This window comes from Suricata suricatta, chromosome 6 (genome assembly GCF_006229205.1).
Source record: "Suricata suricatta isolate VVHF042 chromosome 6, meerkat_22Aug2017_6uvM2_HiC, whole genome shotgun sequence".
Taxonomy (NCBI): Eukaryota; Metazoa; Chordata; class Mammalia; order Carnivora; family Herpestidae; genus Suricata; species Suricata suricatta.
The window spans coordinates 90,117,677-90,141,453 of NC_043705.1; the positions used below are offsets into that span (position 1 = coordinate 90,117,677).

The following is a 23,777-nucleotide window of genomic DNA, read 5'->3' on the forward strand; positions in this document are numbered from 1 at the left end:
CGACTGAGCCACCCAGGCGCCCCTAGCCTTGCATTTTTATGTTGAACTCTTTCTCGGTTTTATGAATTGCACCAACCACCTTCCCCAAGTATTCCTTGAGCATCTCTAAGATACCAAGCACTGTCCTGCAAGTGGAAGTCATGGGAGTGAACCAAGCAGTGGTGCTTGTCTGAGGGGCACAGGAGATGGAGGCTGTTGTCAGTACCACTGGCATGGCCGTGGACATGGTCTTTGCTTCCAGCAATGGACAACCTCTAACCAGGGTGTAGAATGCTCTGAGTGTCAGGCAGTGTCCCCACCATCTGGGGGTCCCTGGAAGGCTTCTCAGAGATGGTGCCTACTGACCAGACACAATTTTCACTGGCAAAGCTGGAGAAGCCCTTTAGAGAGAAAATGCTGGGACAGATATCATGAAGATTAGTTGAAAAACTTGTCATGTTCTGGACTCAGTAAAAGCTCCACCATCACAGATGAAACAATAGGGCTTTAAATAGAGCTGGAGCTGAGTTGCCTCAGCATTCACTCCCACGCGTTTGCTCATTCAACATGTATTTATTGTGTGCCTGGCTTTGTGCTAAGTCTTTACATAAGTCAATATTCCACTTACACTTCATAGCACCTCCACAGGTAGACACCCTCAGTGCCCTCATTGTGCAGATATGGAAACTGGAGCCCAGAGAGGGGAAGAACAGTGCCCAAGGTTGCACAGCTAATAAGTAGTACTGAGCCAACTCCGGTCAAATCCTGGTTCTGCCAGCTCAGCTCTGTGGCCCTGGAAAGTGAGACCTTCTCAAGTCCTGATTTTCTCATGTGAAAAGTGGCTATGATGAGCCCTACCCCACAGCTGCTGTGGGGCCTAAATGTTCCCAAAGGGTCTGATCCATAGATACCCTCAGTACGTTTCAAATTCCCCTCCTTGTCCTGGCTCCTGGGGGTCTATGCTGCAACTCCTTTTATAATCAGGCAGGCCTTGCTGTGTCCCCCCAAATTAGCCCCCTTAGCCTGCAGACTGCTTGTTCCTGGCCTGGAGGCCTCCGGGAGGGCTGAGTGGAGGTGTCTAGGCCCAGAAGCCCGCTGTGCGTGCCTTGAGGGTGTCTACCCTGCAGAGCAGGATATGAGGAGGGCGGAAGTTTCTCCCAGCCAAGAATGTAAGCACTCGGCAGTCCCATTTCTCATCTCTGTGCCTGGACACTGCTGCCGGAAACAAGCAAGGCAATAAATGTTTTAAATGTAAGGTAATAAAAATTTGGAAAAAAAAATTGAAATGCTGCCGAAGTGCTAGCTCCTGAAAGGACCCGTTTGTCTTACTAGAAGTCAGGTGAACCGGTTTTCATGGAAACGCTGGCGGCAGAGACCTGGCTGAGCCAGAAGGGATCCCCACGGGCCTCAACTCCTGTGGCCTCAGTGTCCTAATGTCTGCTGCTGGTGGTGGCAGGGGTTGAATTCCCTGAAAAGTCTCCCTCCGTCCCGCTGGGCTGGAAGACCTCCAAACCCAGGGTGCAAGAGTCAGATGAGGAGGGGAAGAGGAGAGGGGAGGTGAACCGGGGATTTTGATCCTCGTTTGGCCTCACACTACTTGGCAGTCACTTGTGAGGTATTACCCTGGGTGCTTGGAAAACACCTCCCCTCAGAGCCTTACAGCAGCGGCACCGGTAGGAGAAAGGACCATGGCAACAGATGCACCTGAACTGCATTGGTGCTTTGAGGGAGCTGGTATCCCATTTGAAGAGGACACCACCCAGGGTCTTGGAAGTCCAGAGTCAGCATCCGAGAGTGAGGGCCTCCTTAACAGTAGGTCCCAGGGCACCTACCTTGCCTCCCTTTAGTCCCTGTCCTGTTTTGTGACCTTATGACAGTGACTTTTGGAGCCCTGGATTTCCTCAGCTGTGAAGTCAAGTTTTAACAGCACCCACTTTCAGGGTCACTGTATGACATGAAATGGGCTGTGGGAAGGGGCTTAGATCATAGTGAGCACTTCCTAAATGTTAATTGATGAAGAAACAGGTTGAGAGAGGCTGCAGAGCTAGGAGGTGGAGCAGAACTGAAGCCAGCTGGGGGTGGGGGTTTTGAATGAGGCGAGGGCTGACAAGAAGCATTTGGATGTGAGGCCTGGGGAGGGGGTGAAGGGGTAGGTACAAGGTCAGCTGGCTCCGCATTTGCTGGTAGCAGCTTTGGGGCATAGTTGTCAGATTTGGGAGCTCTCATAGCATTATGGCCAACTTCTTTGAGAATCTGATGGAAGCTAACAACCATCTCCCCCCAAAATGTACCCCAGGCACCCCTCACAACTGGGTGCATACAATCTTAGGATGTAGGGACCTCTCTGAAGCTATCCTTGGTTTGCACATGAAGGAAACTATTGATTTTAGGACATTAGATGGGTCAGCACAACATGAACCCTAGCCCATCCCTTTTTCGGCCCAACTATGCTCAGAATTTAAGTCCATTGCTCTTTCTTGTCTCCTTTCCCTTTGCATTGTCCCTTCTTCCCTTGCTAGGACCTTTTTGAATGGGAAGACAGGGCCACTGGGGTTCCTAAGGGTCCCAGGTCTCTCTACCCCCTGCTTGGGACACTGCTTGGGAAGGCCTGAGTGGCCCAGGTTGGGTTCCCATGTTGTGAGCTACCCCTTGGCACCTCTTCCTGCTATAGGCAACCCACAGAGTGTGGGGCCAGCTCAGGTCACAGAAATGGAAAGGGGAGTGCAGAATTGACATTTACTAGGCATCCCCCAAATTATGCAGAATCTGTCCATACTTTTGCCATGGTCCTGATAATAAAATGTTACAGTGATGGGTATATAGTCAGTGTCTTTTCTATTCAATTGTAAGATCTTTGAGGATACAGGACAGCAACCTTGTTCTATTCATAACCAAATAACAGATGGAAAGAGATGGAATGGAGGGGAAAAGGGGAAGGTGCCTGAACATCATAGTTTCTGTTGACCTAACTAGAACCTCTTTCTATAAGCTGCTGAGGCTGAGAGAAAATGAGATTGGAGCTGTAGAGTGTTGGTAGCCATCTGGTAGGAAAGAATGCTTGTAACACAGTAGTAGAAAAAGTGAGCCTTGGCAGAATCATTTGAGACCCTGAATCCAGCCAGACCTGAAGGTGCTTCTTGGTTGCATTAGCCAGTAGCTTTCTTTTACTTATTTATTTTTCCCTAAGCTAGGTTGCATAGGGTATCTGTCACTGCAGCTAAGAATCCTGAGAGATACAGATGCAGGGAAGGAGACAAGGGGGCAGGAGGAAGGGAGGGATGGAGGGATGCCTGTGGTGTGTAGGGAGGACTCTGGTGCTGTGCTGGTTAGGATACATCAGAGGAATCCCAAGACCCCCGGGGCTTCTCTTCCTGTGGATGGAGGGCTGGGATGCAGGCTCCAGGGACAGAGAAGAGGGAGTCTGTGCAAGAAGAAGGGGAAAGGGGTGGGAGGAGGTGGGCTGGCCGAAGTCCTGGGAGGCGTGGAGACAAGATTAGTAGAGGCCTGAGCAGCAGCTCCCCATGTTTACTGCAAACAGAAGATGGTGGCCAGCCTCTCCTGGACCTCAGAGGGGAGGGAGCCATTGACAGGGAACTCCTCCCCCTGCCCCTCTGTGCTATTAAGCAGGGGTGGAGAGTGCCCGGTGGGGCTAGGGAAGGCCTGTAGGAGGGAGGGGGTGTCGCAATCCCCAGGCTTTTAGCCCTCCCTCCCTGTAACCTTAGCTTCTTTTGCCATTCAGATTTCCCCTTGCCCTCTATGTCCCAGCAGACCTTGTTCTGGGCTCTCCCCAACCCCCTACCGCCATTTAAAGATCTAGATCCAGGTGCGGCCTGGGGATCAGGATTTTATCAAAGTCCTCAGGTGCTTCTCATGCCTGTCAGGTTTGGAAACCACAGATCTAATTCAAAACTCAGTGTTTTACACATGGGTGATTGAGGATGCAGAAGGAATAGGCCTGTTCGTTGTAACACAGCACAGCAGGGGCTGGGCTGGGTACCCAGGTCTTCTATGCAGAGCCTCGGCGTCGGGCTCAGGTCTCGGGGTTTGCACTGTTAATCCCAGAAAGGCCGGGAGTGCTGGCCAGAAGAGGGCGAGAACACAGGTCTACCTGTGATTTTGAAAACCTGCAGTCCTCAGGTTCAGAGGGAAGACCTGGAGCCGGCCCTCTGTGCTGCGAGATGGTACAGAGTATGAGGCAAGAACAAGTCAAATGACCCTAAATGAGGGCTGAGGGGGAAGACGCCCAACCAGCTGCAGGGCCGGGTCACAGCTGTAACTTGACAGTGCCTTTCTCTCCTCCTTTGGCCTCTGCAGATTCTAGTGAAGCCTCACCTTCCAATAAGACAGAGTCACTGGGTTTTAATCTCTTGCTGCTCAAGGTATGGGCCCTGGGCCATCGCCTAGAAGTGCAGAGTCTCAGGCCCCACACCACACCGACTGTGTCAGAATCCGTATTTTAACCATGGAGAGAGTTCTTGCACACCCTGCCGTCTGAGGCACATGGGTACATCCACCCGCTGGTGTGAGGTAAGCACAGGCGAATTCGCGACAGCGCAAACTGGCCTCGTTTGTGTATTTGGATGTGTTGTGAAATATTTGGTGGCGAATGCGATTTTGCTAACCAGGTCTTGTTGGAAATCCACCAGAGAATTACTGAGTTAAAACAAACAGCGGTGGCCACCGTAAGCATGGAAGTCTTGTTAAAACAAAGTATTGCAACTTCCTTGAGGGAGTTTGTATGTTTTCTTATTAAATGTACTTAAACTAAAGCATGACTGCCCATCCAACCTTCCTATGTCTGTTGCAGAGTTTGCATTTGGTTAGCTTTTGCTTGTACTAGGAGTTGTGCTGAGCGTTTTATATCCTTGACCTTATGGAACCCTCAGCATACCTTTGAGGGAGGTGTCATTTCTACTCCCGCTTAGCAGATGAGCAAATCAAGGAACGGACGGACAGGTGAAGTGATTGTGAGTCTGCATTTCATCTTGCGTTTTACTCTTGTCTTATAATCCTTTCCTCGCCAGGCCCACACCCCACTGTTCTGTGCTTTCTTAGATTCTGCATGTCTACCTGGCCTCATTTACCACAGGGCCATACTATTGGCTGAAGTGTTTGCCTCTCAGCTGGCCTGGACCTGGTTTTCCACATGCAGGCTTGCTGATCCGAGGCTGAGCCCCACTGACCTTCCCTAACTCACACAGCAGGCCAATATTTCTCCTGTCCCAAATCATCCTACGGACCATTCCTGAAGCCCAAACCCACCAAATTATTCAGGCTGGCCAATCCTAAACTGTTTACCCTGCCCTGCCTTGCCGTTTTCATGGAAACCTCAATAAAGGCTGGCGCCTAGGCCTTCCCCTCACTTGGGACCAAAACCTGAGGGTCCCCATGCGGCCCTGCATGGCGTGGCCCCTCCTCTTGGGAAATGTAAATAATGAAAATTGTTCTTCTATGACATTAACCTTTCTGTGCTGTCACTCAATAGCCTTCATTAATTGATACCCACAGATACCAATAAACACCCACCCCCATCATTGCCAGGCCCTGACATTCCAGACTCTGGTCCCTGTGGCTTCTGCAGTTAGTGTAGGTTGCTCCTGCAGTGCCTACCATGCATCTGCTGGGATATGAGGCTGCTCTACCCCCTGCTCTGAGGGGCTTCCAGGAACTTGCTTGTCCTGAAACTTGAACTTGGTGAGATATCAGGAAGGTAATGTGGGCAGGTCTGGGGGATTCTGAGTGTTGGGGGATAGTTCTCCATGGGTCTCTTGCATTTCTACACATCTTGCAAACTGAGTATCTCAGTTCCAGACTATCCTTTTGAGGATGTTTGCATAGCGAGTGGCCTTGGAAGGTACTCTAGTGTTTTCCTCTAGAACAAAGAGCCAATTTGTTTACAATCCAGAATAATAGAGATAATGTCTCCCTCCAGACAAAGGCCAAGTGGACCATTGCAGCATTTCCTAAGCCTGGAGTTTCTTTCCTGTAGCACACCCTGCTGCATGTTTAAGAATCACCTGGCCCTCTTCAGCCTGTGGGAAGTGGGACGAGGGAAACTGGTGTGCATCTGTAGCTCAAGCTGCCTGCTCTGCTGTGCACAATAGTCCTTTGTCTCTGACCCTGGGGTCTCAAGTCATGCCAGCATCTGTGAGACTGTAGCAGACAAATGTACTAGCATGCAAGAGGGAAAAAATCCTAGCTCCTACACAGTTCTTGACATTGGAGTCTCTGGTTCATGGAATTAAATAGACGAGCCATGCTTCCTTTGGAAAACAGACCAGTCCCCTCACAAAGAAAGCTAAAAACAGGATCGTGATAGTATAGGGCATCAAAGCACTGGATCTGTGATATTTACCCAAAGGAATTGGAAACTTATGTGAATGGATCAATAAATCTTGGTGCATCCAGGCAATGGAATATTGTTCAGTGCTAAAAACCAAATGAGCTACCAAGCTATGAAAAGACACAGAGAAACCTTACATGCATATTACTAGGTGAAAGAAGCCAACCTGAAAAGACACATATTATATATTCAAATTGCATGACATTTTGGAAAAGGCAAAAGTATAGGGACAGTAAAAGGATTAGTGTTTTCCAGGGTTGGAGGGAAGGAAAGATGATCAGGAGGAGCACAGAGGAGTTTTCTGGCAGTGAAAACATTCTATGTGATATGGTGATGAAGGATCCATGCCATCGGACATTTATCTAGACCCATAGAATGTACCCCACCAACAGCGAACAGTAATGTGAACTGTGGACTTCGGATGATCCGTCAGTGCAAGTTTATCAGTTGTGATAAATTTTTCACACTGGTGGGGGATGTGCATAATGGGGAGGCTGTAGGTGTGGGGGCCCGGGGGTATATGGGAAATCTTTGAATCACCTTCCTAATTTTGGTGTGAACCTAAAACTGCTTTAAGAAAATAAAGTCTTAAAAAAAAAAAAAAAGCCCTGTGTCTGGAGTCAAAAAGCCTTGGTTTGAAGCTGGACTTCTGACTTCGAAGAGTTTGAGCCCCGGGGTACTCATCGGTAAAGTAGGGCTAAAAGTTATTCCTGTTTTAGGGATTGTTGTGAAGAATAAATGAGAGTGAGATAATAAGATTGAAGGAGTCAGAGCTTTACCAATGGTAGCTTTTGTTATTGCTACTATCATGGTCATTTTCGACCCTCCAGCCAGTCATTCATTCAGAGGCAGTTTCTGAGGCTAGAGGGAGCCCTTGACGGTAAAGGGGCCTCCAGACCATCTGGGAGGCACCCCTGCTTCCAGCTCGGAGTCCAGGGATGTATTACACACCTCACCTCTGTGCTACATGCTCTCTTCAGGCCCCTTCTCCATCAACCTCACTTTCTTTATTGGTCCACTCAGGCTGCTATGACGCAAAATATCATAGGCAGGCTGGCTTAAGCCACAGAAAGTTACTTCTCACAGTTATGGAGGCTGGAAGTCCAAGATCAGGGAGCCAGCATGGCCAGCCAGGCTCTGGTGAGAGCCCTCTGTCTGGCTTAGAGATGACCACCTTCTCCCTGAGTCCTCACATAGCAGAGACAAAACGTGGTGTCTCTTATCAGGGCACTCATCTCCTCCTGAAGACTCCACCCTCATGACCTCCTTTAAACCTAATTACCTGCCTATGAAATCTCCAAATACCAACACAGTGAGGGTTAAATCTTCAACATACATATTTTGGGGAGACACAGTTTAGTCTATAGAATTCTCTATGTTTATCCACCCTGCTCTGAGCCCCAAGAGGGTACCTTAGCCTCCACAGACTGCACCACCAGGCCCCTTTTCCCTCTGGCTTCTAGTTGGGGCCAGCCAACTGATGACACCAGAAGGAGATTGAAGAGCCAAAGGACAGAGAGGTCAGAGTATTTATTTTGCCAGGTGCTTCCATCTGGACTGCAGGTTGGCTTCTCCAATGAAGGCATAGCTGTTACTCTGTGGGTATCTCTTGCAGCTACAGATCTGGCTAGGTTCAGGTGATCACCACCCTTTGCCCATGTAGGTCCTGCGGTGGCCATGGCATTGTGTGGTTGGCAGCCTGAGTGTGTTCTCATCCCTTCTGGATTTCCCTTGGCCCTGTTAACACTTCAGTACCTTCCCCTCAATTACCCCTCCTGAGCGTGCTGTCTGTTTCTAGCCAGGACTCTGTCTACTAGAGCCCAAATCTTCCTCAACACAACCCCACCTCAAAAGCCAGAGATTAGCTGTCTTGAAAGGGTGCCAGGTATGGCTAGGGTGTGATCAACCCAGACCTCCTTCCTTTGCCTTCTCAAAGATTTTGGCTTCAAGGCCACTCTGTATTCATAAAAATTATTGAGGACTCAATTTGAATCCATAGTTACTGTATTATAAATATAAACAAGAAAATTTAAAAACATTTACTTACCAATTATATAAAAAAGAAACACAATATGCATCAAGACATCCTGTTTTATGAAAAGAGCTATATTTTCCAAAACCAAACAATTATGACAAAGATGACATCACTTTATGTTTGTATAAATCTCTTTAATGTCTGGCTTACTAGAAAGCAACTTGAATTCTTATATCTCCTTCTGTATTCAGTCTGTTTTTTCTTGAAGTATATTAAAAAATAAATGATGCTCTGCTGAGTTATTTTGAAACATTTATCTGTATAGCAGATTTTCCAAAACTGGCAATAATATCACCAATCTCATTAGGAGTCTTTAAGCACTCGGAAGTTGGCATGCTCACCACGGCACATACAAATTTCCCAAAATGCCTTTTTTGTTTCTCGGGGGTTTTTTTGTTTGCTTGTTTGTTTGGCATAAAAGCTCTAATTTTGTCAATGCGTCCAATCCTGTCAGGCTTTCTGGAATTGACAGGTTTACTTCATTTCATTTTCAACAAAATGTCTGTCAAGTACTCAAGACGGAGTAACCACAGTTGTGTGTCAGGTGTTCTTTCAGGTGAAAATGGTGTGTCATGGAGAAAGTGGCTCGTCAGCTTGCAACTCAGACTGTGGCACCCTGGCTTCTTCTAGAGTCAACCACTGTGTGCAGACAAACTTCAAGTGCGGCACTTCTGCTTTGGGTATTCTTCCTGTTCTATTCCACAGAATATTAAGAACATATGTGCTCCAGGGTTGAGATTTAGTAAGACTACTAATTTGTACTGCTGCATCAAGAGCATTCTTGAGTGAAACCAGCTTTCTTCCCTCCACGTGAATGGTGGTGAGGAAGACAGTGACCAACAGTGCAATGTGAAACTGCCACCTTGATTCCCTCTGAGCTTCAGTACTTTGATCCCTCATTGCTTCTGTACTATCAGTGCCAAGGTCAATACAGTAAAGGAGGCAAATAATGTTTAAATATTATCATTGAAAGAATTTTGACATTGCAGATCTTCTGTGGGGACCTCCAGGGGTCCTCAGATCACTCTGAATTATTTTTTTAAATGTTTTTTCATTTCTGAGAGAGACAGAGCATGAGTGGGGGGTGGGGAGAAAGGAGGAGGGAGACACAGAATCCCAAGCAGGCTCCAGGGTCTGAGCTGTCAATACAGAGCCTGACACGGGGCTTGAACTCACAGACCTTGAGGTCATGCCCTGAGCTGAAGTCAGACGCTTAACTGACTAAGCCACCCCAGTGTCCCTGAGATCGCTCTTTGAAAACCGCTGCCTTATGGCATAGAACAAAGCAATGGAATTGTTGACCACATCTTTATTTTGTTCAAAGGCCTTTTCCACCCTGGAACTCACTTGAGCTTCTGGAATCTAAGTTCTATGAAGGCAGAAAGTGTCTGCAGAATTTAGCAGGGCTTACATATGAGATGCCAGCAAATAATTAGAAAGATTATTAATCAGAAAGATCATAAATAATTATAAATGCTATAAGTTATTAGAAAGATTATAAGTTATTTGAAAGTTATTAAAAAGATTTGGAATGATAGTTTAAATTCAATATAAATAAACAAAATAATATATGCTTTTGACCTCTTCAAAAGAAAAGTATTAGCCAAATGGATATAATAAAATATTTAGCTTAAGAGAAACAGAACTCTGAGCCTTACTTTTTTCATCTGCAGAATGTGCATAATTTAATGCACTACTAATCAAACTTTTCCATCTAAGGATTTTAGAGAGCAAAGGAAGATGAAAGGGTATTTCCTGGTTAGCCAGAAGCAATCTGCATCGAATGAACATGTTTTCTGAAATTTCCTGTTTTATTTTCTACAGTTTTGGTGGACCTTGTAATTCTAGTCCATAGAACATTAATGTTTATCTTACTATCAGAAAACAATGTTTTAAATTAGCAAGCACACATTTCTAAAGATTGATGCTCTAATTGTCCAGACACAGTGTAGGGTTTCAAAGGTTATTAACAAGTAAATTAAAGTAAAAGTCCCAGATTTGGGTATGATTTCTGCTTTGTCCTGTTTGTATGATCTGGAGTGATTTACACCCCTTTGTGTCTCAGTTTCTTCACTTAAAAAAATCAGAAAGATACTGATCACAATTACAATTGTAAAATCATAATCAGTGAGGATTTGTGTCATCAATTCCATGGGGAGAAGTAATGAAAAACAAGACAGCAGTGTGCCTGTGCTTATGCAGAAATTCTAAGTGTCACAATGTCATCTCTGATCCCTTGCCAACCCCTTAGATTCTCAGAGGAGGCGTTCACGCAATATTCTTGGTGCCCTACGATTCCTTAGAGGCGTGCTGTAGCGGGTGAACTGTGTTAAAGAAAAACTTAAAACAGCAAGGAAGACTTTATTTAAGACTATTGTGGTAAGTGTCAAGACTATGAGAGAGATTTGGCTCCAGCTAAAGATATATAGCCCACCCACAGAAGAAGGGGGTTGGTGGATGGAAAAGTACTAAGAGTGATAAGAAAGTTCTTGATAAACTGACTCAACAGGATTTTTGCTGAAGGCTGGCCCAGACTTAGATATGAAGGTGGGCAGTGAGAAATCTGGCCAGATATCAAAGGTGATCACATATCAAGGTGGGGGGAGGGGAGTCTTGCTGAACTGACTCAGCAGGGTTTTTCTACAACTGGGGTAGGCAGGCCAAAGACAAGGCCCCAAAGTGCTCAGATGTAGAATTCTGTATATAGATATACAGTTTGGTCAAGGAGAGGGTCCTTAGCAGTTAGGTACAAAGTCCTCTTAACCCCACACCCCATCCATGGACATCAGATCAACTTGTTTGCATCTGTTTTAACTTGGATTCTGGCTCTTCTGGCTGAAAAAGATTGAGTAAATTGAGATACATTCCTTCTTTATGGATAGGACTCAAAACTGCTAAGATGTCAATTTTTCCCAAATTGAACTATAGATTCAATGTCATCGTGATAAAAATCCCAGAAAGTTAATTTGTACATATCAACAACCTAATTCTAAAGTTTATTTGGAGAGGAAAAAGACTGTGAATATCCAATGCAATATCAGAAGAGAAGCACAAGGTCAAATGACTGCACTATCCGACTACAAGAATTACTACAAATCTACAGTAATCAAGACACTGTGACACTGTGAAAGAATAGACAAAAGATCCATGAGACAGAATAGAGAGCCCAGAAATAGATTCACATTAATATATTCAACTCATCTTTGACAAAGGACCACAGGCAGCACAATGGAGAAAAGATAATCTTTTTTAATGAATAATGCTGGAGAAACTGGATAACTTTGTGCAAAAAACATAATCTAGACACAGGTCTTATACCTTTCACAAGAATTAACTCACACTGGGTTATAGAACTAAATGTGAAATGCAAAACTAAAAAACACCTAGAGGACAATATAGAACCAAATCTAGATGATCTTAGGTTTGAGGATGACTTTAGATTCAACACTAAAAGTGGCAATCCATTTAACAACTTATAGCAAATGTTTGCTATTGCAATGGTAAAATTTCTTATGTGTGTATGAACAAAGATTAAAGAGAGTTTATTTCCTCTTGTGATAGAATTGCAGGCAAGCCTCTTTGCTGATGTTGAGATATAAATTATGTTACTTTTGCAAAGAATATTGCATTTTTATTTCATTTCATTAAAAAAATGTTTTTAATGTTTACTTATTTTTGAGAAAGAAAGCAAGACAGATTGTGAGAGGGGGAAGGGCAGTGAGAGAGAGAGACACACACAGAATCTGAAGCAGGCTCCAGGCTCTGTTCTGTCAGCACAGAGCCTGATGCAGGGCTTGAATCTGCAAACCTTGAGATTATGACCTGAGCCAAAGTCAGATGCTTAACCAACTGAGCCACCCAGGCACCCCAAAATATTGCATTTTTAATCATAATGATCTCTTTCTTCATTCCCTTCTTTCCTTCCTCCCTTCATTTCTTTTTTCTTTTCTTTTCTTTTTTTTTCAGGAGCAAAACCAGAAGTCTGTTCTAAAAAGAGGCTGATGAGCTGCCTGGAGGCAAGGGAAGAGCCCTATAACCCTTCTGAGCCTGGGGTTGTGTCTGGAAGAACGTGGTCCTGGTAGATTTTCAACTAAGAAATGAGGATTCTTGTCCAGAAGGAAGAAATAGTCCTGGAAGTAAGCATCTAGATAACACAGAGGTCACAGATGACTCCTCTCACCACCCCAGAGGACTCAGTGTCACACAAAGAGGTGTGTCTGGTCTCAGGACACTGCATTCTGGCCATGGGAGAGCTAGATGAGTTGTACAATGCAAACAATAGGAAGCTGGAAGGCATAATATGATTCAGGTGACTATGAGGCATCACATGAGGAATCCAAGGCTCAAGGAGCTCAAATGACTTGTCCTAAGTCACATGGCAAGGCAGGTGGCAGAGCTGACCCCGCACTCTAGCAGGGCCTGTTGGGGAACATGTATGAGATAAGTGGACCTGGTGGGAAATACCTGTCTGTCTCTAGGAAGTAACTGTTACTCAGAGGCTCAAAATGCCACCCTACTGTTCCCAAATCTTCCACATCTTTTCCAAGCTTTTTCAAACCAAAGCAGAAAATGTGTATTGTTATGTGAAATTCCTCAATTTTTGAATGATGGCAATTCATGCAATAAATTTAAAGACCCATGTGGGTCAAATACAGTCAGGGGCCACCATCATGTCTGTGTGTGTGCCTTCTTCTGAAAGGAGAAATGTTTTGAATTATGCTGGAGAGATAAAAGAAAGCTCTTGAAGATTAAGACTATCCCAATAGGTGAAGAGCCTTCCAATCTAAACAAACACTGGCTTTTTAGCTGCTCTCAAAATAACATTTAAAGATTTTGGTTAAGACAAGTTGAGTAATCCTGTATACACCCACGTGACATATTTCAATATTTAGGCTACAAAACTGGGCTTTGATCCAGCCAGGAATAGGAAGAACTTGAGGAAAAAGTCTAGTGAAAGTTAGTAGTCCCGACTGTTTAGGGTTGCATTGAAGTTAGATAGGGAAGAATCATATTCTGAGGATTTCCCTCACATACCAAAGCAAAAGAGATGTGAAATAGCAATAAGAAGAAAGGTTCTTCCTGGAAAATGCTGAGTAATGAAGAGCCTATGGAAACAAATCTAACAAAGCAACTTGGAAATTAAAGCGAAGCTGGGTTGATGTCTTCTTCCCTAGTTTAGCCAAAAACTCAAGCAAAGCTACAATACCAACCCATCATGGTTCTCAGGGGACCTGCTTCAGGTCTCTGCCCTGCCCCCAACACCATCTGACCCCCCACCCTCCCAGATAGCTGCTATGATCTGTGCCATGATGGGAACCTCACTGAGCTTCAGGGCTCCCGTGGATCAAATGGGAACTGTAGCATCTGGGGAGAGGGCCCTTAGAGGGAAGGAGAGAGAAACATCACAGCTCTCTTCCTTGCTGAATGCTTCCTGCGTGTCAGCCACCAGTCATCTCACTTAGTCTCATTATGCCCACATTCCTGCTGCCATCATTGTTGTCAAGATATTTACAAGCCCCTAGAATGTAAAATAGTCCCCTTCACATTCTCGTTTTCATTAGAGGCGATGTGCGTGCCTCGTAGGCCAGGGCAGGTGGCAGCTTCTCTGAGTCCCGTTATTGAAGCCCTGGGAAGCCTCCCTTAACCACACAAGAATCCTAAACAATCTTACCTGGGGAGAACCATCTTTGAGAACACACGTACACTCTCTTGTCTTTATATTTTAACCCTGGGATGTAGCAAGCAATTTGAAATGAAAGGAGACTGTCTATCTGGGTAAGTCGATTTGAAGATCTATCTTCTACATCTATTACCTCTCACACAATGCCTGCCCCAGCATTGGGAATATAGTACCTGTGCCATAAATGTTGTAGAAAGAAAGTTTATTATGTTTCCCCATTTTAGAGAAGGAATTTAAGCTTGTTAATGAACTTGGGAACTACAGAAGTTAGTTCTGAAGGGCAGCAGGTAATGCTAAGCAGTATAGGGGTCTTTGGAAAGCAAAATGCAAATCCCACCCTGGGAACTGGAGGGTGGGAAGGTGGTGGCTTTCTTCACCAAACCCTAAGAGGCTGTGACACATGGCTTATTTGTGTCTCAATGTCATCTTGCTCATCTCAGCCCGCCCTGGGTGAACCACAGTGCCTGGCAGGAGGAAGATGCTCTGTAAAGTTCTAACTTGTTCTGCCTAGAGTGTGTGCAGAAACTGTGCTGGGAACAGGGGAGCTTCCTGTAGTCATAAGAAGCCATGAAGGACACTGGGGATTGGTGGGCAAGAGCTAGGGAAGGCGAAGAACAGCTCTGCACCCTAAAGGCCAGGAGCTCAGAGTTCGGTGTGTTTGAATGCATGGAGTGAGTCTGGAAGAAAACTCAGCCTGAAAGCTAATGGTGTTAACCCTCTGGGCTGCAGAATCATGAGAGCTTTAGGATCTTGTACCTTTTTTCTTTCTTTCTTTTTCTTCTCTCATCTTCTCGTCTAGTCTCTTCTCTTCCCTTCCCTTTGCTTTCTTTTTCTTTTCTTTCTTTCTTTCTTTCTTTTTTTTTTTTTTGCTTTGTGCATCTGTATTAAAAACAATTTTTTTCCAGAAAAGAATTTGGGTGATGCATATGATGGGCTCAAGAAAAACAACGTATTTTCTTTCAGGGTTTTTTCTCTATAGATAATTATTATTTGTAAATACAGTTGAAAGAATCACAGAGTGAAGGATGAAATAATTGAAGGAAGTATTTTAACATTAAGAGAGTAATGATCAATGGTTGGAAACCCTCCTATAAGGGAAACCCTCCTTATACTTGACCCCAGTGGAACCAGGAGGTGCACAGAGTCCCTTCTCTTCCTTTCAGGTCCCACCACAAGCAGGTGGCTCCATGAAATGGAGAAGGTGGCTTATCAGCCAGGGCGGGAACAGATGCTATCACCGAGGCCCAGACCCACACAAAGGCCTCAACCCCCACTTGTGTTTCTAGCCTGTTCTCCCAAGATTCCCCGACAGCCATCTGATAAGATGCATTTAGCTGTCTAGTTTGCATGGTCCTGACAATTTTCATTCAAAACATATGCAAATACTGGGGGCAGATTGTCGGGGACAGAGGCTGTGGTGAAATGCTTCTAAACTTTTAACCAAATGAATCTATTAACCTCAAGAAGAGGAGCTTCTGATTTCAGCCTCTATTTGCATCAAAAGGACAGTTAGACTCCTGCCCATTCCTTTCCCCATCTGGCGGCTTATCTCATCTCTGGGAAGGTGAAATTAGCAGTGCGCCTGCCCAGTGACTTTCCCAAAGTCGCTGGGATCCTTAGCTTTTAGTGAGGTGGTGATGGCCATGAGGCCCCTGAACTTTCCAGCCAGGCCCCGTGTGAGATGGAGCCTGGGCGGGCTCAGGGCACGATCCCAAGTCACTAGGCAGTGGTTGGAGCCAGCGCTTACCAGAAGCAGGCTTTTGGGTCCTCAGGGCACCTGCCTGGTGTGTTTATACAGCGGTAGAGTCAGCAGTTGAGGAATTAGCACACAAAGAGAACAGTGCTGCACAAACTCCGCTGATTAATTAACTCTCTGACAACAGTGCATCTGGGGTGGTAACCCAATATCCTGCCAATGGAAGGGGCTAATCCCCAGGGAGGTCAGGATAATTTTTGCAGAAGCATTTCCTGCTTCCTTCCCCAGGTCTGGTGGGCTCGGGCTATCATCTCCTGAATCCCAGACCAGGACATCTGTTCAGGCCAGTGGCCTTGGGCCACACCAGCCTCATGGGCTTGAAACCAGTGCAGTCCCATGGGGGCTTATATAGGGACCCTGACCTTAGTTTAATGCCCTGCTGTCACCACCTTGAAGTTCTTAATAATTTTTTGAGGGGGTGAGGGGCAGAGAGAGATAGAGAGGAGCACAATGGAGGGCTCGAGCCCACACCACGAAATCATGAACTGAGCCAAAACCAGGAGCCAGATGCTTAACTGATTGAGCCACCCAAGCACCCCTCTTCATAATTTTTGAACAAAGTTCCTCCTTGTTCAGCCTGCCCCATGCCCTGCAAACCATGTCACCAGTCCTGGACTTGGGTGAGAGCGTGGGGTCCTGGGGATTGCCTGAGGAGCTGCAGCTCTCAGCTGGCATTCAAAGCCCTTCCCAATCATCTGCACATGCCACACTCTCAAGTACCTGTTGCCTTCAGCCAAAGATTCTGTCACATACGTCCCTGCCTTTGCACTTCATGTTCCTTGTGCCTCATAAACGTTCCCCTTTCCTCATCCTCTGGCAGACTCCTTTCATCTTTCAAAACCCTGAAGAAGAATCTTCTCTTTTCTTTTCTCCCCTGAGGATTTCTTTAAAGTCCTGCAGGCAGGTTGCTCCATCCTCACTGCTTTCAGAGCCTCTGAACACTTCTGTTGGTGTTTTTCATGAACTGCAGCATGATGATGCTTCTGTCTCCCAGGAGTGTTTAAAAGTATTTAACAGTTGGTATCGGAGAAGCATCAGCCAGTGAGAGTGGATGGAAGGAGGCCAGACACAGCCAAGACACAAGATCATGGGCATCAGAAGGCCTTAGGAGCCCAGGGCAGAGTGGGTTTACCAACTGTTAGGGAGTATTTCAACTTCTCAGAAGTGTGTACTGTTGTCCTGGTGCATCCTGGCTGAGCAGGCCTTGTGTGGTTCATCTTTCTGTGCAGGTGTCTGGAAAAGAGGTTGGTCCACAGTCAGGACTCAGAAAAGGAAGATAGAAGCAGGTGGGAAATGGTCTTTGGTAGCTGGGTTTCGGGCATCCCCCTCCGGGGTGAGGGAATAAGAAGACTGTTCTGAAATCAGGAGGCATCCATTTCTCCAGCTTTCCCCAAAGGGTCCTCTGCAGGGAATGAGTCCAGAATATTATAAGGAGTCCTGCAGCAGCTGGGAGAAAACACAAAAGAAAGGAGTCAGTCTCAGGCCATACCCAGTGAGAGTTGCCAACTGTTAACAGCACCGCACACTCACACAGCTACAACAGACATACCCAATCTATAGATGTGTGCTACTCACATATGCCACCTGCTCCCCAATGTACCCCCACATACCCTAAAGCTGGGAGTGGCCCACAAAAGCCAGAGAATGGCCAAGGCAGCCTTCCATACTGGATGGGAAGGGTGGCCAGAGGGCAGGCTGCAGAGGGTCCCTGGAAGGAGAGCAGCCTTGTGCTGGGAGGGTCTGGAGAAGCAGAGGCAGGAGCAGAGGGCACCAAGGAGGGGCTGGCTGAGCAGGGGCTGCAGTGAGGCACCATCCTGGCTGGGGCAGAGCGCAGGTCTCAGGAGGTCATGGGGCAGGAGGGTGTAGTGGGGAAGGTTATGTAAAGAGGAGAGTGGGGAGCAGGGAGGAGGCCAGCATTGTGTAGAAAACCTGCCTTACAGCAAGTGTACGCTAGGTATCTTGCAGACATCATAACTTCTCATTCTCACCCCGACCCTCTGAGGTGTGAATGACGATCTCATTTCACAGCTCATGGGCAAACTCATGAAGTGGCTTGCCCAGGGCTGCCCAGTCAAGGATTGGAGCCCACACATAGACCCAGTTCTGCTGGGCTCCAAAATCCCCTGCTATTTCCACCTTGCACTCAGCGGGTAAAGATTTGTGTGTAGTGACCTTTATTCCCTGCCCCATTCTTCTCCCCTTCCCAAAGGATGCACTGAAGGTGTCTGCCCCTCATCCCTTGTTACAGCTCCACAAACTCTAATTGGGAACAAGTGGGCAATGACAGCAACGTAAGGGAGCCAGATTTCTCAACCTCGACACTGTTGTCATTTGGAGCTGGATCATTCTTTGTTATCTGAGGCTATCCTGTGCCTTGTAGGATGTTTTGTTTTGTTTTTAAATGTTTGTTTGTTTATTCTGAGACACAGAGAGAGAGAGAGAGACAGAGAGAGAGAGAGACAGAGAGAGAGGGTGAGAGTGAGCAGAGGGTGGGGACAGAGGCAGAGAGAAAGGAGAGAGAATCCCATTCTGGCTCTGTGCTGGCAGAGCTGAGCCTGGCACGGAGCTCCATCGCATGAACTGTGAGATCATGACCTGAGCTGAAGTCAAGAATCAGACACTTAACCAACTGAGCTACCCAGGCGCCCCTTGTAGAGTATTTAAAATCATCTTTGAATATAGCGTCATTCCTTCTTCTCTTCTCTTGTGACTACTAAAAATGTCTCTAGATATTTCAAAATGTCCCATGGTGTGGGGGGGGGGCAAAGTTGAACCCCCTTAGTTGAGATCTGCTGGGTTAGACAGACGGCTAACTTGTGAGGATCTGGAGGGGATTTTACAAGTCTCCTAGCCCCTCTGCATTGACTTCCAGCACTCCAGCAGAACCCTGTCCCTCTTGCTTAGGTGATGATGAGTCAAGCTAAGCAGCAGCAGGATGGACACCATGACCTCCAGAGGGCCTTCTGGGCAGTCCTGCTGATCTGGGCGGGTGCCGGCCCCGCCTTCCCCCATGGGCGACTGGGCTCCCACAGAGAGACCTTGTCCAGTGCTCTTCCGCCTGCACCCCCAGGACAGCAGGCCCAACAGCCAATTATGAAAATGAAAAATCCAGGTCTTGGCCTCAAATGAGTATTTTCCTCTGGTGCTTTGATTCTCCTGTAATAAGCGCCTGGTCACCAAGGAATCCCAGGAATGTGGCCTTGATAATAAAAATAGGCACCTGGCCCAGAGGGGCCCACTCACTGGACTGGCACAGAGGCCTGGACAGGCAGCCTCCAAGTCCAAAGCTGCCCCTCCCCTGCTGGGCAGGGGCACTTGCTGAAACGGTCTGTCCCCTCTCAGCCTGAGCCTGTTTCTACATCCCTTCTCCCAGTGCCTCGCTGCAGCTCCTGCTTCTGTAAGAAAGTAAGAATCCTTATAAATGTGTGGCCTCCTATCAGGAGAAACAAAACACAGCCCACCTCCACCTCCAACCCAACATCGATTGATTGTTTACTTCCTTACAGAGGAAGAAATCAAGGCACAGAGAGATTAAGTCACTGGCCCAAGGGCTCATAGCTGACAAGCAGCTTTGCTGGGATGTGAACTCAGACAGCTGTTTCGACTTCCTCCGTCAGGTGACCAGGTTGTCTGGGAGCCTGGGGCTGACACATGGGCGCAGGAGATCTTGACTCTGAGTGCACCCTCCCGGGGTGGCTGGGATGGTGATGAGCTCCACAGGAGACTGGGAGCTCTGGTTGCCCCACGGCTCCCTGGTTCCAGGAGTTTACTCTGTAAAACTGAAGGGTCAATGGGGAGGAAGGGCTATGTGCCCAGGCTGCCCAGGGAAGCCCATCTTCCTCAGAGTTCCTCCTGAGATCCTAATTCTTTCACGTTTTACCCCAAAAGAGAATGCCCCCAATTCAGGATGCCAGTCGATGGTATTTCCCCAGGGATAGTGTAGGGAGGCAGTGTAGGGCACGGCCTTGGATCCTCAGGGGCCAGGGTTGCAGGGCCATTTCTGCTACTTGATACTGTGCGCTCTCAGCCAAGTTATCGAACACATGAGCTTTCTTATCTATATGTTGGAGCAAATGAAGCCAACTTCCAGAGGTGTGCTATTCAGTGAGAAAGTGGATGTGGAGCCTTGCACGCTGGGCATGCTGGGCATACCTGGCACACTGTAGAGTTGTTTGATTATTATTTTGATGGAAGAAGTAGGGCATCGTATGAGGCCCTTGGGCCCTGAGGCAGGTGGCCAAACCTCTCTGGGACTCAGCTGGCTCACCTGGAACAGAAGAAAAACAAAGATGTCCCACTTCAGGGCATAGGGAGCGTCAGCAGAGGCTCAGAGATGGGCATGGCACTGGCTGGTTCAGGGGTCCAGGTAGTTGAAGATGCCCAGGTAGGGATATGGGAAGGACACTCTTCAAGAGTAGGCTGGCTCAAGTTTTGAGACTGAGATCCTTTCTTGGCTTCTGGAATCCAGGGACATGGAGGTATAAGAGACAGGGACACAACTGAAATGGTTGTTGACTCTGTGCTTTGTCCCCAGCTCTCATGGGACCCAAAGCGGGTTCCTAGAGGAGTGAAGTTCTGCAGAGTGAAGTGCACAGCATAGCTAGGCCAGGAAAACTTCCAGGGTGGAAGGCCCCAGCCACAGGTACCTCTTCCCTGTTCTCCCCTGTGCCCTGCTCCCTCCCCCACAAACAAGATCAGGTGCTGATTGTGGGCTGATTGTGGGCACCAAGCACCTAGGACAGGGGCTGGGCTGGAGCACAACGCTACTAATAATAGTCACTAGTTATCAAGGGCTTTGCACGTACCAGGTACCAAGCTAAAATCCTCCCACGCATTGTCTCATTTCATCCTTACCAGGGTTCTGTGGCATAGAGATTGTGTTCCCTGTTTCATGAGGAACTTAAGGTTCAGAGAGGTTAAGCACTTTGCTCAACATCACACAGCTGGGACACTCTAGGACCAGGATTCAGCTACGGGTGATCTAATCTGAAGGCTTTAACTAGGACACTCTTTGCAGCCTTTCCAGAGACCTGTTTCTCTTAAACTTGTGATTAAAGTAAGGCAAGCACCCTATGAGCCTCCTTTCCAAGCTCCCTGAAGTTTATCCTACAGAATTTCAAGTCAAGTCAGTTCAGGCCATAGGCAGTAACTTCTGTAGACTGTATATTTTATATTCAAAGTTCTGAGACATAGATGCAGTGTTGGTTTAATGATGACCTTTGGAGAGGAAATAAAGGAAGGGCACATTAATGTAACATTCCTCAATTCTACTTTACATCCACATGTATATGAGCATCTCAGGATGAAGAAAATACTAGGCCAGGATCTGTGTTAAATACCCATGATGTAAACACAAATAATAAGGTGTGCGGGAAAATTCATGCATTTATCTATTCTTTCAAGTATACATGCATTTTGTAAGTCTTTTTTTTTTATTAAAGTGTAATTTACACATGGTAAAATGTGCACATATTAAGTGAACTCCTTCATATGTGTACACCCACATAACCACCATCTCTTCAATGAATATTTATTAAGCACTAGTTTTTTTGGTTTTGTTTTTTTAAATTAAAAGAATTTAATGTTCATTTGTTTTTGAGAGAGAGAGAGAGAGAGAGAGAGAGAGAGACAGCATGAGCAGGGGAGGGTCAGAGAGAGAGGGAGACACAGGATCCCAAGACAGGCTCCAGGCTCTGAGTTGTCAGCATGGAGCCTGATGTGGGGCTTGAACCCACGAACTGTGAGATCATGACCTGAGCCAAAGGTAGACGTTCAACCTACTGAGCCACCCAGGCACCCCTATTAATAAGCACTAGTTTTGAAAGCCAAGAATACAACGACGAACATCATTGGCAAGGTCTCCTCCCTCCACGGGGTGCAAAGTCCAGCAGACAGGGAAACAATAACCAAGTAAATGAGTACACAAAACTATTGCACTAGTTTTGTTAAGCTCTGCAAGGACTATGGTTAGGAATCACGGGGATAGATGTCCCCTATTCTGTCCTTCTCCACCACATATGCCAACTGTGACTTGACAAACATTCTCTATGTCTCCAGCATGGGAGGGCTGCTCACTCACTGGAGTGTGATGCCTAATTTGAAAATACAACCTGATATGATAAGGATGGGGAGATCTAGATAGCTCCAGAAGCCAGGACTCAATCAAATGCTTCTAATTTTGAAAGAAGCTCTCTGAATAACTTTTCTTAAAACACTGTTAAGACTAAAGGGGCTGGTCATCTTTCTCTATCCCCTCTCCCATCCCCAACCAAGGCATTCCCAGGCTGGAGGGGAGTGATTCATTTATCTGGACTACCACAAGGGTCTTCCTTGGGCCAGCAGGTGGGCCCAGGGCTAAGCAGCCTTCAGGGATCCAACAGTGGGAGGAGAACATCGATTCTCCATGGGCTTCTGCATTCCAGACATATAGTAAATATCAAATAATGGATGGTGCCAAAACTCTCAGGCTGCTAGACACATAGTCAAACAAAATACATGTGCAAGTTACTTAAGGAGATGCTTACAGATCTCACTTGAAATGGAAGAAGCTGGATTCAAATCCTAGTTTTGCCCCTTACTTGTCACCCAATTTTGGAATATTGATTGGGATTAAGTTAATGTGCAAATTAGTAATAAATAATATCATTTAAGTAATATAGAAGTAAAAGTCCAAATATCAACAGTCCATGGTTGATATGGTAGTCCTTGGTGCTGAGGACCTAGGCTCTGATGTGCATGAATCCTCCCAAGGCTACCTCATAGGCCAATATGGATGCTTAAGCTCCTGCCATCATGCCTACATTCTAGTTGACAGTAAGAAGCATGGAAGGAGATGGGGAAGTCCCCCTGCCTCACTCTCCTTTGAAGGACACTTCCTGGTATTGGGTAAACCACCTCAACTTAAATCCCATTGGCCAGCTTTAGTCACATGGCCACATCTAGCTATAAGGGAAGCTGGACAATGTCATTATTCTGGTTGTCCATGTGTCCAGTTAAGAACCGCGGAGTACAGCCCTAAGGAACTAGCAAATATCATGGATCAAGGGACAAATAGCAGCTTTTGTCACCAGTGGGAAAAATCACTTCCTTTCTCTGATATCCATTTTATTCATTTGTAAAATGGAGCTAATAGTAGTATTTCTAGGGCCATTAGAAGAATTCATCAAGATTTTGTAAAGTGCCAAGCACATTGTTTAGAATATGGTGAGGTTTCAATATCTTTCAAGAAAGATTAGGGTTCTGTGACACATGCCTCTTGCCTTTGAACATCTTCAATAAGAAATGGAGGGACTGCCCTTTCAAAACCCAACTCGGGCTGTATTGAAGCCCACTCTGAAGGATTTAATGCCGTGTTATCTCACTGGCAACACCAGGTTTGAAAGGGGAGCAGAGAGGATGCTCACAAAGGAGTTGCAAGTATTGTTATTATGCCTATTTTATAGACCGGGACACTCAGGCTCACAGTGGTGGAAGGGCATATGCAAGGTCATCTAGTTAAGTAAAATAAAGTGCTAGAATTTGAAGTCAATCTTCTTCCCCGGCCTGGCTCCTAACAGTTGCACCGCACTGCCACTCTTGTGTGAAAGCCCATGGGCATTTTCTTGGGGAGTGAGCCTCATGCTGCAGGGACCCATAGACTACCCTGCGTGCCCCTGCAGGGTGGTCCTCAAGCTCTCCGGCCTGGGGACCAACTCGGTGGCCCCATCCACTCCTCTAGGAAGCTCTGCAGTCCCAGGGCTGGCGGGGGTGTGTGTGTGAAAGCTGGGCTGCAGTGGGATGGAAGTTTCCGTCTGGCGGTCACTCTCCACATTCCCCGGCACCACTGAAGGGCTTGTGCAGGTCCTGGCCTGCGCTCTGGGTGACGTCACTGTGTTTTACTTTTTCACAATCACTACCAGTGGGTGCTCATCCGGTGCTGGGGCTGTGGCTGGGGTTCCGGGTTGGCCGACAGACCCAGAGAGAACCACAATTGCTCGGGGCCTTC

At 46.7% G+C, this 23,777-nt stretch overlaps 1 long non-coding RNA gene across 1 annotated transcript; it reads left to right on the forward strand.

The window, feature by feature from the left end:
- Window positions 1-10,647: 10,647 nt before the first annotated feature.
- On the forward strand, window positions 10,648-17,038 carry LOC115294926. The gene is made up of 3 exons (XR_003910220.1): window positions 10,648-10,736; window positions 12,324-12,493; window positions 17,023-17,038. It is a non-coding gene; the product is annotated as an uncharacterized LOC115294926 (long non-coding RNA).
- The last annotated feature ends 6,739 nt before the right edge of the window (window positions 17,039-23,777 follow it).